This window comes from Ascidia mentula, chromosome 7 (assembly GCF_947561715.1).
Source record: "Ascidia mentula chromosome 7, kaAscMent1.1, whole genome shotgun sequence".
NCBI lineage: Eukaryota > Metazoa > Chordata > Ascidiacea > Phlebobranchia > Ascidiidae > Ascidia > Ascidia mentula.
Genome location: NC_138572.1, coordinates 15,636,648 through 15,654,245, shown reverse-complemented (window position 1 = coordinate 15,654,245; position 17,598 = coordinate 15,636,648). Strand labels below are relative to the sequence as shown.

The following is a 17,598-nucleotide window of genomic DNA, read 5'->3' as shown; positions in this document are numbered from 1 at the left end:
TTGTGCATTCAGTCAAAAGTATTGTGATATACTGTTTATCGATGTTTTTAACTTTATTGTGAAATGCAGTTTCTTTGCCCGTTATGTATTAAAAAATACATAAAAGTAAGGCCAAGTCTTGTACATCTTTCAGCATTTGGTGGGTTTTGGAGGTTTGCCAAGTGCATTAAACAGACATGCCAGGAAAAATGTTAATTTGTGTTACTGCAAATACACGCAACACAAACGAAAACGCACCCCTATTACTGGTATTTTTATCCTTTACTATTCTGTAACTGCTAGAAAAAAACTTGTGTAATGTCTTGCAAGTTGATAGGAGAACTAAAGTTTAAAGAAATCTGTAAACCTGTAACTGAAAACACTGCATCTGAAAGTGTACCTTAGAAAAACACGAGACATTTGCAACAAATATGTAATGTCTTGCGAATTGAAACAAAATTTGATAAATACATGAACAACACAACATCTAAAAAAAAGTGTGCTAAAAGAACTATACAGCTAGTTAACCTGAAGAAAATATTAGTAGGTTGTTGTAAACCAGCTTCAAAGTGACATGATATCTTTTTACAGTAAATTATTTTAGTTCATCCAAATTGGTTTTTGCAAATAAAAATGCCTCGAAGAAAATATTGGCCCTGTGGGAGATGTAGAAAAAATTGCCAAACAGATTGCATTTATTGTGAAAATTGCAAAAAATGGTTTCACTGGAAATGTGAGAATGTTGATCTGAATGACTGGAAGGATTTGACACAGGAAGCATTTTTGTGCCAGATGTGTTGTACAGCAGGAAGTAGAGGATTCAATTACAAACAGTCACTTAGAAGACTTGGCACTGTAAGAACATGATATTTGTGTTTTAAAATCACATGTTTGTCACTGTAAGCTATTTTAGTGAATTAGCATAAAGGTTAGCAGCAGACATAACAGTTTTAAAGAAAAGTACCAGAATGCACTAAAAAATAAGTGAAGACTTTTAGCATAGCATGATACATAAGTATACACTTTGGCAGATGTGCAGAAAAAGGTCATAAAACAACATCTTGACAATCTTAGGAGAGTTATTTATTTAGTTTTTTTATTTTTCAGTGTGGTTTCAGTAAAAATGTATTGATCAAAAAAGCACAGAGAGAGGATTTGCTTCTGAAAAACTTCAATCATACATTTACAAACAAACAGTTGGCGATAAACAGCATAAATTTGGATAATCACTCAAATGTTCTGTTAAAAGACTTACCAAATTATAAATCCAAAGTTGCAGTAAGAACAACTCCAGATGGAAACTGCTTATTCAATGCAGTTTCTGTAGGACTTGCAGGTGATGAGTCTTTGGCAACTGAACTTCGATTAAGGAATGCCATAAATATGATCTGTAATGCAGAAAAATATGAAACAAACATTTCAGCACAAAACTGGAAATTTATATCTCCAGAATACTGGGAGTCCGTTAAGGACTGTATTGTAGATGGTGGCTACTCTTCTACCTGGACCATAATGGCACTTTGTGATGCAATAGCAATGGATATACGTTCCATTTACCCCAAATGCAATGGACCAGAGGATGAAGTGTATACTATGTTAAATAAAACATTCTCACCAATTGGTCAATGTTCAAATGGAATAATTTATATAATGTGGACAAGAATTGCACAAGAAACAAAAGGAAAAATTTGGACTCCAAATCATTTTTGTGCAGTGGTCAATCAATACGATCTTGAAATAGAATATGATGTAGATTCTGAGCAAGTAAACCCCAAAACAGGATACTGTCTGAAACCAATTAAACAGGAAGGTTCAGAAAGCAATGTAAACTTAATATCTCCTTGTAAAACTCAGTCAGAAAAAATTATACCAGAACCACCTTCTTCTGTTTGCTTCGATTCTACTACAGATATTCCAGATCCCTTAGAGTCAACAAATGAAAATAAATCTGATCTTAACATTTCGCATACTTCATCAACTGCAAACAAAAGAGAAAATTCAGAATCGGATACAACAGACACAGAAGAAATAATGGACAAAAATAAAAAAATAAATCTGGTCTTAACATTTTACCCAATTGCATAAAAAAGGAAAATTCGAAATCAGTTTGGTTTGATTCAACAGAAAATGAAGCAAATCAAGACTCTTTTACTCCTGGTGATCTAAAAGCAAATGAGGAAAATTCAAATCCTAAAAAGTCAACATCTGATTCTTTTGAAGAAACAATTTCAAAAACTAACGAAGGAAAACTGGAATGCAATGAATTTCTGCCCACCCATAAGGTTCTACAATTTTTGACAAACAAAACAACAACTAGACTTGCAAGCATACCTATCGGAAAAAAAGAAAATTTTTATTTTGTCATACAAAACACAGAAAACATTCAGCGAAAGAAACTAGGGTTCAAAAACAAGTTTTGGGATGACTGTGGAGCAAAAAAAATCCGATTTCTCATCTTATTTTGAAAGGAATGGTTTCAAGCAGCTGTATCAATATAGAAACGAAATGTGCGAATACAAATATCACCAGTTAGATCCACAGCCAATGAAATCAAACTTGATAAAACTGAACAAATTTATTGGCTCCCATTGCAATAATACTAACTACAAGCGCAGAATATCATTTTTGGAATATTATGGAAATGACGAAGTGATACCATCATGGTAATAGCAAAACAAATCAGAGCAACTACATTCGGACTTGTCCAGAAGTTGTTGATGAGCTCCGCAAAGAAGTTCCACTGAAAACTGCCAAAAATATATACGATGAAAAAATGCAAAATACAGAACATCTAACATCAATGCCAAGGAATTTGCAGCAAATATATAATACTAAGTACAATCTAAAAAAGCAAAAAGACCCAACTTCAGTTAAAACTAGCAATTACAGTGAGGAGGTGATGAAAATAATTGACATGGCCCAGACACATGAATTTGTTCAGAAGGTTTTAAATTACAAGGGATGCCCAATTTCAATAATTTGTTACACAGAAGAACAAATTTTAGATATATATAGGTTTTGCTGTAATTCCAAAGCTGTCCTGTGTGTGGATAAAACATTTAATTTAGGGAAAACATTCCTTACAACAACTGTGTACCAAAATCTTTCATTAACTCGGAATTCAACCCAAAAGCATCCATTTTTTCTTGGACCAGTTTTTCTCCACACAAGGTCTGACACTCAAACTTACCTGGAATTTTTCCAAACGCTAAAGTTTGCATTAAAAAACGACAACATTATCTTCGGAACAGATGACGAGAAGGCCTTGCACCATGCCATCATGGAAGCTTTTCCAAATGCAGTGCATGTTTTGTGTACAAGGCATTTAAAGCAAAACTTACAGCATTACATGTCCGACAAAATTGGCCTAAATAATACAGAAAGAAACAAAATAATTGATGAAGTGTTTAACTTACTTTTATCCGTTGATGAAATAGAGTTCGAGGAAGAAAAAACAAGAATGCTGCATGGATTTATGGAAAAATATCCATCAACTCTTCACACCTATCTGAGTTGCAGATTCTTGCCACTTCTACAAGAAAAAGTTTTTTTATATACATGTATATATACTATGTATATGTATATATATATATATATATATATATATATAGTCACCCAACTCCAAGAATTGAAAAGTTGTGCAGTCATCTGCTTTGTTAACATAATATAGTGTACCCTCTGTGTATTGTATAGTTGTGTGATAACTATTCACATTCCATATTAAAACACTATGGTTTTAGGAGGAAACATCTCGGAGCACAGCCAATGTAGAGGCAACTGCCCACATGACCAACAAGGCTGAACTGCTTCGTTATGCAACATCTTTTCCTCTGGTTGTTGCAGCAATTCACCAACGGCAGAAGGCAAACTCAGCATCAGTGGCTTAAAAACTTGTTGGCTTCGGCAAATATGCTTGGATGAAGCGGTCTGTCTTATACAAGTCACTGTCACCTGAGCATGTCTCATACCGGCAAGCTATGTACATATTATGCTGTACAAGACCATTATATTAACTGTATAGTATATAAATGTATACTGGTATTTGCATTTTGGCTCATATTTTGTAAATGATTTGCAGCCGCTTCATCATGGGCAAGAGTCAGGTCAACAAGGGCTTATTCCTTCACTAGCTGCAGCTGTATTTCCAGCAATGTGAAGGGAAACGAGTCAATGATGTCACTGACGCTGAGCTTGGTAGAGCATGCTGCCTCAACTGAGCTTGCTGGTAAGACTTGTGTTTGAAGAACTAGCAGAATCATAGTTGTTTTACTTTTTTGTTGAGGCATGCAGAAAAAGGCAACTCACAGCCCGTGGCCTGTACAAAACTGTCCGCCGCGTTCTGGATGTTGATAGCTACTTTGTCATGGTGACAGAATATCAGGAGTGTGGTAACTGTCAGCAAAATTATGCAGCATGAACTTTGTCTTGGTGAAACAGCTGTCAGTTGGATATCGTTCGCAATTTCCAGCCTTGCTGACATACCGATATTCATGTTCGTTGCGTGTACTTTGTATGCTGCGCGAAAGAGGACTGGGATATACTGACACCCAACTACAAAAAAAAGTTGAGGGAGGGTCATAGCGAGGAGTGGCTGCGTCGCTCAGCAGCTTACCTGACCGCCTGTGAGCACTTTGTGTACTCTGCCTTGCTGACTCCTGTCGCTTTGCAAAAGCAACCATCACTTGCAGAACTACCTCAACCGCAGTGGCTTCTTGCTGTGTTTGTGAGGGATGTTCAACAGTCTTGGCCCAGGTCACTTCAACTCATGTTGAAGTACTAAAAACGGACTCGACTAAAAAGGTCACCAAGAAACTTGCAGGCCATGCGGCTGGAACAGCTTTATGGGTGACCAACGTAGGAAATGAACGCGCTGAAGTGCTCATGTCTGTTCTTACAGCAACATATGGTTTTGGCCTACATCACATGGCTCAAGGTTTAGTGCACCGCTATACTCTTGCAGCTGTGCCTGCACAAGTTGATCTACGTGCGCATAGACTGCTGTGCTAAATCTGGAAAAGGGAGTTCTGCCTCAATGTTTTCAGGGTGGCCGGATCTTCACATCCGCTTGGACATCTGGCATTTCATGAGAAGGTTGGCCACTTGCTGTACAACCGAAAGTCATCCGTTGTACAGTGCATTCTTGTCCAATTTGTCTGCTTGCATTTTTGAATTGGATGCAGAAGATCTCCACCAACTCATTCTTGCCAAGCAGTGTGAACTACGAGTGCATGGATTCCCAAATTTGTCTGATGATGATGTCGCCAAGAAGTAGCCCAAGAGTGGTTGGCCCGACTGAAAACCACCAACTTGGCAAAGCAGCATTGAGGACGACGACATGATGTACCACCATTCAACGTCAACGGCTCCTTTCAGGGCCACCCAATTTTCGAGAAAAATTAGCATTGTTTACTTTTTTGCATCAGGCACATTCATATAGCTGTATTTTGTTTGGTTTCCTTTTTTAACCACACCTTTACCTAGACATGATTAATGCGTTTTTAATTAGGACTTTCATATTTATTCTATAGTAGGCAAAATTTTATTTAATAATTGATGTATAAATACAGTAAGAAAATTTTTTTTGTTTGACCATCGGCATAGAAATCGTAGCCCCTTTTTCTGCCGTTCAAACGGCTTGTGTGTATGTTTGCAGGGAAAAAAAGACTTCGGATATTTGTTTACAATTATTGATTAAACTTAACAGTTGAAATAAAGTTTATTTAATATTTTTTGCTGAAAACATTATAGGACAACGGTTATCATGGCTTTCGGAAAGTTGCATATTTTGCTTTTGTTTAAACACCCAATTCAGGCTACTTTTTAAAAATAATTTACAAGTGCTGTGTATATAATTTGGAGGAGACAGTGACTTGAGGGGGTAACAGTAACACTAAAAGCAGAAAAATGAAAAAGCGGGAAAAGCAGGAAATCAACACTAAAAGCAGGAAAATATAGATTAAAAAAAAAACTGGAAAAGCGTGAAATTCTCCAACCTGGCTGAATATTGAGTTGTCCGCCTGTGAGCCCTTTGTGTACTCTGTCTTGCTGACTCCTGTCGCTTTACAAAAGCAACCATCACTTGCAGAACTACCTCAACCACAGTGGCTTCTTGCTGTGTTTGTGAGGGATGTTCAACAGCGCATGGAGGAAGTCTTGGCCCAGGTCACTTCAACTTATGGTGAAGTATCAAAAATGGACTCGACAAAAAAGGTCACCAAGAAACTTGCAAGCCATGCGGCTGGAACAGCAGCATGGGTGACCAACGTAGGTAATGAACGTGGTGAGGTGCTCATGTCTGTTCTTACAGCAACAGAGGGTTTTGGCCTACATCACATGGCCCAAGGTTAAGTGCACCGCTATACTCTTGCAGCTGTGGCTGCACCTAAGTTGATGTACGTGGACAGAGACTGCTGTGCAAAATCTGGAAAAGGGAGTTCTGTCTCAATGTTTTCAGGGTGGCCGGATCTTCTTGGACATCTGGCATTTCATGAGAAGGTTGGCCACTTGCTGTACAACTGAAAGTCATCCGTTGTACAGTGCATTCATGTCCAAGTTGTCTGCTTGCATTTTTAAATGGGATGCAGAACATCTCCACCAACTCATTCTTGCCAAGCAGGGTGAACTACGAGTGCAGGGATTCCCGCATTCGTCCGACGATGATGTCGCCAAGAAAATTGGTAGAAAGGAGCTTGCTCGTCATTGTCGTCGGCGAACCAGAGGCACAGATAAGACCATCAGTCTCATTGGGCATCTCATCGAGGTCCTAATGTCAGACCATGGCAGAGACACCGTGGGTGTGCCTCTCTTTAACAACGAGAGGATGAAACACACCTGGGATACTCAACAACAACATGTGGTCTGCATTCAGGATCTGGAAGGACCTCCCCTGTACACCCAGACAGGCACCCTCACCAAGGGCGGTGTTGTTTTAAAGATCTTCCGGTGTGCGAGGGGTTCGACTTCCCTTGAATCGTTTCATGCTCACCTAAAGAATTTTATACCTGGTTAGTAAAATTATTAATCCACTAAATTGTTTAAAAGTGATTTGATGAAGTATGACAAACAGCCAACAATGTTCCAATGCTACGTATTAAAAGTTAAATGTAACCGATGTTCAGGATATGTGTTCTTTAATTGTTTTATTTATTGTGCAGGTGTAACTGCCAACGACCAAAACTTTCAGGCCTACTTGCTGGAAGGGATTGTCCGCTGGCATAAAGACCGCGGTGCTGCTGCTGTGCAAGGCCCAAAGGCGACAATCCGGTCGTACGACAGTCACCTGTTACATGCTGTGAACACGCTGAACATGAAAATTCATGGCCAGCCTTTGGATAATTCCCTCCCCCTTCCCGGAAAATACACTTGTATGTTTGTTTCCAGAGATGCAATAACGATAATAACATGACTTTAATTGTAAAACCCATGCATGTTGACTTAAACTGTAGCTTTCTCTTTTACAGGTGAACTTGTAGGGGTTCAGTACCTCTACCATCAATCTGGCAAGACCCTTGCGCCACCACCCCTCGTCTCTGATCAGGCTGATGAGGAGGATGACCTTCACATTAATGAGGATGAAGGATTTGAGGACGACGATAATGAAACCATTGGTGTGGCATCCAATGACCCAGCCCCTATGGTGCCCAAATCTCGTGCCTCCGATACCCTCCCCAGCTTGTCCAAAAGTCCGAGGAAACGCCGCCACCCGCCATGTCAGCATCCAGTGGTTGTGCGCGCGTTGTGCAGTGGCCAATTCCATCCACCGGTGAGCCAGATGATGTGGAGATGTCGGAACCCTCCAGTGAACCAGTTGCTGACACATCTGTGTCTGTTGGACCTGACAATATCCCTGGTTTTGACAAGGTTCAGGATCTGGCAAGCTATCTTGCCAGTCTCCGTGACCAAACCTCCATCAGTCAAAACCAGGCTTCCCATATAGTTGGTTTGTGGGAGAGGCTGCATGATCAGGACAAAGTTAAGATCGCCTAGCATGCTCGTCACCAGCTTCAGCTCATCCAAGGTCGCTTCAAAAGGGCCAAAACCACCACAGTGCCAGGAGCCGACAGCGTTAGGCGCTGTATGGTGGGGGAGCGGACAGGTCCTGCAAATTGGCCTGATAGCAGTCGGCTTGTCGAGGCCATTTGCGAACACCTTTCCAGGCTGTTTCCTTCCCCCAAGAAAGTTGGTGCTTCATCAACTCCACGCTGGAGGTTGATTTCAGCTGCCTACAGTTCCATCAGGTAGCTGATCATCAACAACCACCATGTGATGAGCCAGACCTCACTCCAGCTCTTTGAAATTAACCAAAGGACTTTGTCACAATGGTACGTGTAACTCTATATAACACTATTGTTCGGTGTTGCGATAATTGCTTATATTGACTAAATTCAATGTGCAATATTAATTTGTGTCGAATCTATTTAAGGTACATCAAAAAAGTCAAAAAGCAGGAAAAGCAAGTCCTGCTTCAAGGCCTAGATCTGCCTGATCCTGCTGCTACCGCTTCCCAGCCATTACCAACTGCTCGACAGCTCCTGCCGGTTCCTCTGACATACGACCACAGAGAGGAGCATCACTATTCGCTCCCAGAGAACACGACAGGAAAGGCAGTCTCCCGCAAGCGCGCCATGCCCCAGCCATTGCTCGTTGAAGACAATGTTGCCACGAATGTTGTTGTGGAGGCTGCAGCTTACACTTCCCGAACAACAGCATACCGCAACAGAAAGCGTCAAGAGAAGGGACTTCAGCGAGTAAATGTGCGAAGGCAATGCCATAATTGCTGCAAGGGAAGAAAGACAGCATCGAGAGAATTTAAGTGCAGTTGTACTAAGGAAAAGGGGGATAAAATCAGAAGTATGTAGCAAATGATTGCTTTGCATTTGAAATAAATGTTAAAAACTCAGGTATGTAATTTGGATAATTACTTGCATGACCTGTGTGTGTGCAATGCTGCAATATGTGTTTTATGGGGGAAAAAATCAAAGAGGTACTCCAAAAACTCGACAGGACCTACCACTTACATCAGACAAAAGGGTATGCAATATAATCGGACTCGCCGAATGGCAGACGAAACGTCGGTTTCAAATAAACACTTTAGCAATTCCGATTAATTAGTATGCCTGGCAACAAAAATAGCAGGGTATGCAACAGTTTATAACGGTTAAACAATGTAATAACCAGAAACTAACTTAATAAATAAAAATGGATTTACTATTATCACAAAGTATCCAACAGAACACTTTTAACAAGAAGTCACATTGAGCTGAACTGCCACAACGAAGTATGAATTTGCTGGTTAACTTTACACACAATTGATGAAAGTTAACCTTGTAGCCAATGCCTTAAATATATTCCTGGTGCTGAGGGAACCAGTGAATATGTTCTTCGCTTTGCAAGGTATATGTATATAGTAAAGTTAAAAAAAAATAGTTACACAGGAAGTGCTTCAATGCAGGCGGTTTGAGGTTATAAATTGTGGATTTACAAACCCAGTTAAATCAGAAGACGATGAAAGATTGCGGTGGTTGGAAAGGAAGGCTCTTTAATGAATTAGACATGCATTTTAAAAGAAAACATCTATCCGGCTAATTTCTATTTTCAGCACAACATACTGTTGTGAGTCATTTTATTCCGTGATGAAGTCAAAATATCGTTCAGTTTTGACACATCAACACTTAAAGGAACTGCTCCTATCAGCTTAATTTCAAACATCTTGCAGCTCAGGTAGACTCGCAGTGCCACCATGAAGCACTAATATTAATCAATAGCTACACTTCGTTGCGAGTGAATAAATTCGTATTTTTTATTGTGTTGGTGTTGTGGCTCTTTTTAAAACTGATTGGAAGGTAAAAAAACTACACTCCTGACGAAGCAAAAAAGTCTATAACAAGGATGAGGTTCAATCTTAATACAAAAATGATGGCAAAAGACCTATGCCATGCCAAACAACTAGAAATTATGTTTTTTTTTATCAAAGCGCTTATTGGGGTCACATGTACTATGTTTCCATGGCCATTTTCGCACATAGCCCGAAAACATGGAGGCGCAAAACCGCTTGCGTTTCCGTTTCGTGACCGTTCAGACTTGTGCAGGCAAAGAAACCTGTCGTTCTGGTTATTATACAAAAAAGGGTGCCGCAGTACATTGAATTCCAAAAACAATACAAAATACTTTCAAACACCACCAACCCAGCCTATTCCACTTTTTGTGGAAAAAAGAAGTTTACTACAGATTCCATCACTGTGCCCAGCATAAGACAATAACATATTTTCTATATATTTGATCTTTTTAAAGTCCTGATAAACCACACAAAACATTGTGATCATATGTCTGCATGAGCTTTAAACTGTATTAGCAACCTAATGCATTGTCTTGTGCTAACAAGGACAGCATATCATTAGATTGTGAATGATAGCTCTGCCTTTTCAAGCCAGTAGCTACATGACAAAAAACAATAAGATTGCAAATAATTAGTCAGAAATAATGAAACTGACTTTTCTAAATTCATCAGCAACCTGCTGTGTAGTACGTCTACCACAATCAGGTTCATCGTATTTTTGCAAGGTGGCTAATCATATTTTTGTCTCAATGCATGGATATTATTTCAAATAAATGGTTACTACGCAGGTTAACAACACTAACGCCATTCGTAGAACTAACTCTTACAACGTCAACAAAACCGAACCGAGTATGCTACGCCTCAACTCCGTCAGGCAACCCCTTCCAGACCGCCCGACCGATCGCCAGTTCAGCCGCAGTAAAGCGCATCGTTTTACTACGCCACTTCCGTTTTTCGCGCTTCACACATTTAGAACACAGACGGACCAAAGGTTGCAGGCGGAATTAAGCATTCCTGCAAGAGATCCCACAAGCTTTCTGGCATCCAGCTGGACAACACATTTTTTCTTGCACTTCGTTATAAAACGCCCATTCGTAATCCTTCGATAGACCTCGGCCTGCTATTATTTTCGCCATCGCGCTGTCACGTTCGCACGTTCTTTTGTAGTTAATTCGCTGTTGTATGGTGGCCCATCATTGCCACGAGTTTTCATTGAATATAAATTAATTTTGATCAACATATTTTTTCTATTTTGAATAGCATTTTAAATTTCATTTTTATTTAGTAATTTATTTTCATTTCTGAATGTAATTTTTGTTTTAAAATTAAATTGATGTACTTATCAGGAAACCACAGTTTTAGGTGAAAGCAACTGTTATGCAAGAGAACACACAAAATTTCGCACACTTTCAAACCTGAAATATATATATATATATATGAGTCACTTCAAAATATACTTTACACATACTGCTGTCCCAGTGTGCAGCGTACAAATAGGATTCCCCGTCGCTGCTTTGCTGAAGCTAAAGTCTGTTTGCGTGTTCTTGCTGATATAGACTACAGAATTAAAAGCTCCGTGAACAGACTTCTTTATTAATGGAAACCACGATTGCACTTGTTTCAAGCGCGTTTAACACGTGACTGAATTTGCAGCGAATTTAACTATTAAAAGAACGTGCGAACGTTTACAGCGCGATGGCAAGAATAACGACAGGGTCGAGAGAATACGAGCGACTCAAGAGAGCGAACAATTACTACGAGGGCGTTTTATAACAAACATTCAGGAAAAACGTGGTTGTCCAGCGGGATATCAGCAGCTTGGTTTGAACTCTGCAGGAAGGTTTAGCTCCGCCTGCATCCTTTCCGTCTAGTGTTCCAGTATTGAATTTCAGAAAACATGCGGCGTGGTCAGAACTAGGCCAGGGAAAACATGCGTGTTGCCACAAGTGTTTTTTACAATTTTACTTCGATGAAACATGCGATTTCAAAAAATTTGTTTGCGGGTCCTCATTTATAGGTATTGAAGCGCAACTGCTTATCTACAATTTGCGAATTAGGCGACACATCTCAATCTACCGCGTGTCTTCGTTCTGCGGCAGATTTGTTGTAAATAAAGTAATTGGTAGTCCGAAGCCGTGGAAAGCTAGACATTTGTTTATTGCGTTAATATGTAGCAGGAAAGGGGTCGGGTCTAGCGAGACGTATAGATACTGTTTTCAAGCTAGCAATAAAATTGTAATGTTTTCTAAATATACTTTATTTTTGACTATTGAAGCAAACTAATTGTATGTGGTGTAAAGAAACATGTGAAGAAAACAAACCAGTCCAGCGGACACAAAGTGCCCCTACAGGAAGATTGAAAAAATATGAGCCTCTGGAGGCTCGTGACTTTGTACCATTGTTACATGATGACCTTAATTTAGAAAACGTTAAAAAATCGTGTGAAGCGTTTTACAATGAAACATCAGGCTACAGAGGACCGTCATGCACAAGAATTGACCAGGTTAGGGGAAAAAATATTTTTGGTCAGATTTTTGTCGTTATCAATTTCCATGAGCCATTTGCTAAAAGCCGGAAAGTTGGTGACAACACTTCGACAACGACGGGCATCATTAAATTTACTCTCTTTTAATGCTACAAACCCAAACTGGGTTGAATTTGGTAAAGTTGCATTTGACATTGAAGCAACAAGGTTTGCACATGGAGCTTTTCGGGTATAGACAAGAAACAATGGACACTATTCACAAAGATTTACTTTTGACTGTAGAGGAACATACAAGGAAACAAGTACAGATGCACAGTGTAGCTAGAACAATGTGCAAGCAGTGTCCCACCTCAGTTTGGAGATACCTTTAAATATGGGCAAGTGTATTTTGCAAAATTTGATGAGAAACCTGTGACAGTTGAGCAGTTTCACGAAGGAAAGTTTCGCAAGTACATAAATAATAATGGTCTATGTATTGCAAGTGAAAGTGATGATCTACAGAAAAAAGCTGAAAGTCTTGTTCATTTTAGTTTTGCTTATTCTAAGAACAATGTTATGATCTTAGATCTCCAAGGTACAGAGTTTCAACTGTATGACCCCGAAATCGCTTCTGCTAAACTGATGAGTGATGATAACAGTGAAAGTTTGTTTTGTACTGGTAACTTAGCAGAAGAGGCAACTAACGCATTTATTGAAACACATATTTGCAGAAAATTCTGTGCCATGTTAAACCTTACATCACATCGCTTGAACATATATGTTTGTAAACCAATTTTCATATGGTCAACAGTGATGTTATGACTAATTATGCAATATATTCTTCGTTTCAGGCATAATGAATAGTATATGGATGTCCGATGAAAGTCTCAAAAAAGACTTAATTATATATGTGAAACAAAATCTTAAGAACATTGGATAGACGATTAAGATACTTTCATATATTTTGCATAAATCATCTATAAATGATCTTGCTCAAGCAGTTAAAAAGGAATTGAATGGTCCTGGACGATTATTGGGATATGGGGCAATGAACCAAAAGTTGCGCTGTGAACACAGCCAAACAACCAAAGCATGCCAAACAACCACATCTAGAGGCCCGCTTTGGACTGTATCATTGGACGGGCACGATAAACTCTGTGGGTATCAAAATCACACATTCCCTCTTGGGGTTTATAGGTGTATGGATACATTTTCAAGAAAAATAAAACTCGAATCCTTTGGTAGGAAAGAAATATTTGGAATACATTTTTGAAGAGCAGTGGATTCCTGCTTATTTGCGATTAGACCGAGGAACAGAAACTGGAAAGATGGCAACCATGCATTCCTATTTAGTGCATCTTGTGGCAAACATGGATAACCCGACAACAATCTGCAGTTTTCTTTTGGGAAACAAGCGATTGTTTTGGGCTTGTTCAATGATGTTTACTTTTCTTTCTCAGTATCTCATTTTGTGAATAGAGTGCTAATTTTTTTCTCAGCTTACACATCATGAATAAAACTGTCGTTGTGCTTTTTAATGGCACAGGTTCCTTTCTCCAATCACCAAGCCCTTAACTCGCGTCGTACCTGGTATAACAATTGTAATTTGCCACGTAAAATATGCACGGCCTGGAACGTGCTAACTGTCACATTCGATTTTTCTCTTATGCGGGAAGCGACCCCGTTCCGGCTTCTCGCAGCAGTAGCCATACATAGCGTCAGTTCTCTGTTACACGATATTAACTTTTTTCGATCCTGGCGGCAAATCCAAACAAACCGTTTTAAATAAATTATGAACTGTCGAAATAAAGCATGTTACAATATTAACAGTGGAAAGGTGACCAGCACATACCCATGTCACAAAGCAAGAGGCGGGAACAAACACAAAAAACTTGGAAGTGTTGGGGAAGATGTGTCGAAGCAGCATCACAAGTTTTGCAAACCTCCAAACAGGTCATAAGTGAAAATGATTTGTGTCGAAGTAAATAATGAACTGTCGAAATACAGCATGTTTATTGACATTAGAAACGTGGCCAGAACATACCCTTGTCACAAAAACTCTTGGGGAAGATGTGTCGAAGCAGCATCACAAGTTTTGCATACGAAGATATTTTCTGGCACAGGGTCCGAAAACGTGCCCACATGAATTGCAAAATATTTCTTTTGTTCCAATTCTAATATTATTTCTTGTTTAGTTTGAAGTGAATTTTTGTGTTGAACTTCTGCTTTAATCCGATTCGCTGGAGGGTGGAACTGTTCATCTAAATCCTCAACTTTCGGCTAAAAATTTCACAAAAAACTAAACGTGCTCACAGATTTCCATATTGTCGAATGCGTCCTCCACCATCTTAATGGAATCCAAATCAACTCGTTTTTTTGTTGCTTCACAAATAATGGTCAAATTTTCGGAGTCCAGCAACCAATTGTTTCTTGTAACTTTTGGTAAAAATTCCACCTCCGGGGACAACAAACCTATTTGTTACGCAAATTATTAGTCATATATTCAATCACTAGATTGTAAAACGGGAAACAACTTGAAAGCTTATCCAATATTGCAAAACTTTTGTTGCATTTGGTTGGACGAATTGTTCACAGTCATTGTTTGTAGTAGCTTCTTGTTATAAATGTAGTGTTAATGTGTTTTTTACTCGACATTTTTGTGCAATTTGACTGGGCCCAACTAATGCTATAAATTTTTTTTGTCGAATCCAACAACAGTGAAACCAAACCAGATACTACTTGGGTAGTTTGTTGCTAATGCTGCCAGGCATATTATTCAATAATTTAAAGCTCCTCTTTTTGGTCGTTATACAAACTGTCAACCTTGTGTTGCTTGATACAGCCAATCAAATACCAAAACACGTTTTTCTAGGTTTTGTATCATCATCCATTAGAATGCATAATCAAGAACCGTTTATCAGCTCTTAAATTGCGAGTTTTTCGACACCGAAGGCAAAACGTGTTGTGGTGGTAAAGTTGTTGGTAAATTTAAATTTTGCAGATTGACGACAAGGCTTTGTTAAAGTATTTGAAGGCAAACATTTTAATTTCTGCTTTTAAGGGGCCTAAGGTGTGTGTTACGTTTACATGTTCATGTAACATGGACTTTTACACTTGTGGCAAAATTAGTTCCTTCCACCGAACCGTAGTGAAACATTCGTTGACATAGCTCAATTTGGTTGCTTTGTAGTGGCATCTAGTATTTGTGTCGCTTGATTTAAAATTGTTTAATTGCAAGCGGGCAAAGTTAGTTAATTCCACCGAAGCTTAGCCACCACCATAGTTTCAAACATGCATTTTCGGCCAGGAATAAAAAAGCCAATTTCGTTTTCACAGCTCGTTTCCGACTAGGCTCTAATATGCGTGCGTAAAATATCAGGTGGAAGGAGTCTAAATTAACGCAATTACAGACACTTTTGTAATTGCTCCGTACACCGTCTCGCGCAAGTTATCGAACAATTTTGAAAAATTCGTTGTATGCATCCGATACCACTCTCAAAATTATTTAACACCGTCGAACGCGCGTTGGCCAGAATAGGACAAACTATCAACGGTTTATTGACTGAACATGAACTGAATGGAAAAGCCCACCACAATATTTACAAGCACAAGTGGAAAACCATAAAGTGAATAACCGGCTGGAAGCAATAGCCGATACAAAATAAATGAATAGAAGCACAGTATATGAAAGAATGGAAAGTACAACAGGAACACAATACACACAAAAAAATGAGATCCCAGTTTGTCTATTTATGCGGAGAAGAGCATTCCGAGTCCGACTGGCATCTCTCTGATCTGCCTTTAATTCAAAGAAATAAAGCCAATAATGAAAAAAAAATAGCAATTGCCCACCTACTTCCACAACAATTGCATCGTAGAAATTTGTATTTGTCCATTTTTGATATTGGAAAAGTCTTGGCAAACTTCTTCATCCTTTTTGACTTGGTGCGGGTTGAAGTAGACCTCTTTACACCATCTTCCAAAAGTTTTACTGTGGTGTAACTGTCTGTAAAAACAAACAATGTATTTTCATTAGGCTTGACCGTGTGAGTTATTTGCTAGGTCAGCAGGCCATACAATTATAGACCAACTCAGAAAAATTATCCGCAAAAATATGTGTATGATTTGCAGTATTTCTGTAAGGATTGTACTCGATTAATCTAGAATTGTATTCCTCCTTAAGCTGCTCTCTGGAGTGCCTATGTGTTCACCACTCTTGGAGGGAGCCTGGCCAGTTGCGGAGTTACACTCACCTGTCAGCAGTACAAGTCATAATTATGAGCCCTGTTATATTGTAACACATTATAGAACCTAATGTTTTTATTGCTGCCAGGCATACGTAACTTTATTCCGACGTTTCGCCTGTTATACAACAAGGCTTCCTCAGGGTAATGAGACAGGTACAGTACACAACTAACGCAAAAAAACGTGCCAACACGAAAAAGGGGATAACGCTAACACCGCTTGTGAAATCATGTGATGTATAAAAATGGGCGAGAAAAGAACCTATATATGCAAAAATTATTATTACCTCGAGCAATTTTTTCTAAAGCCTTTCTGGTCTTCAGCACTTTGGTTTCGCATGCTCGTTGTAAACTGTTATAAGTTTCCCGGAAATTTTCATGGATACTTTTTGAAAGATGACATTAAATTGGGATGCATTCATGCGTCCCCACTGTTTACGCCGGAAAATGAGGGGAATACTTTGCTTGTTACTTCCGGTTCTTTATACAGATATTGCCACATTTTTGAATACACTTTTCTGAGACATTTAAGTTCGTCCAGGGAAACGACAATGCAACATGATAGAATTCAATGAAACTAGCAGAAGTTTCGAATTGAGTCAGCTGATTTATTAGTAAAAAATCGATTTCGCCTGAATAAGAAACCGAGGATGCCAGTTCAGGCGAAATCGATTTTTTACTAATAAATCAGCTGAATCAATTCGAAACTTCTGCTAGTTTCATTGAATTCTTATACTAAATAGGAGATTGGTGTCGCTGATTCGGAAAAAACTAAGGGAACAGTATTGCAACATGATATATTTTTTCTTTCTGTTCCTTAACCACAATTATAAATTGCTTTTCCACAGTTACAGTCGCATTTTGGAGTTCTTGTCTTGTCATATCCGTGATCACCGAAGATCGGCAGCCCTGTCTGCACACAATTCGCGCAGATGTCTTTTAGAACATTAATCTTCAGAATGCTTTTACTATTTCTGCTCTTTTGCATATCTCCATTTTCACTTTCACGCATTTCATATTCTAATATTGCCAGAAGTCCCTGCAGTGCAACCCTGGCCTTTTCCTTCACAAATTGA

At 39.0% G+C, this 17,598-nt stretch overlaps 1 long non-coding RNA gene across 10 annotated transcripts in view; it reads right to left on the bottom strand.

The window, feature by feature from the left end:
- Positions 1–527: 527 nt before the first annotated feature.
- Positions 528–17,598, bottom strand: part of LOC145908231 (uncharacterized) — a 47,201-nt gene continuing 30,130 nt past the window's right edge. For 8 of the 10 annotated variants that reach the window (XR_014402960.1, XR_014402961.1, XR_014402962.1 and 5 more), the window contains 3 exons: positions 1,859–1,957; positions 1,235–1,767; positions 528–832 (listed from right to left, as the gene is read on the bottom strand). This is a non-coding gene — a long non-coding RNA (uncharacterized LOC145908231). Of the gene's footprint in view, positions 833–1,234; positions 1,768–1,858; positions 1,958–2,052; positions 2,244–17,598 lie in introns of those variants that run through there. The other 2 variants (XR_014402970.1, XR_014402954.1) reach the window with 2 other exon arrangements.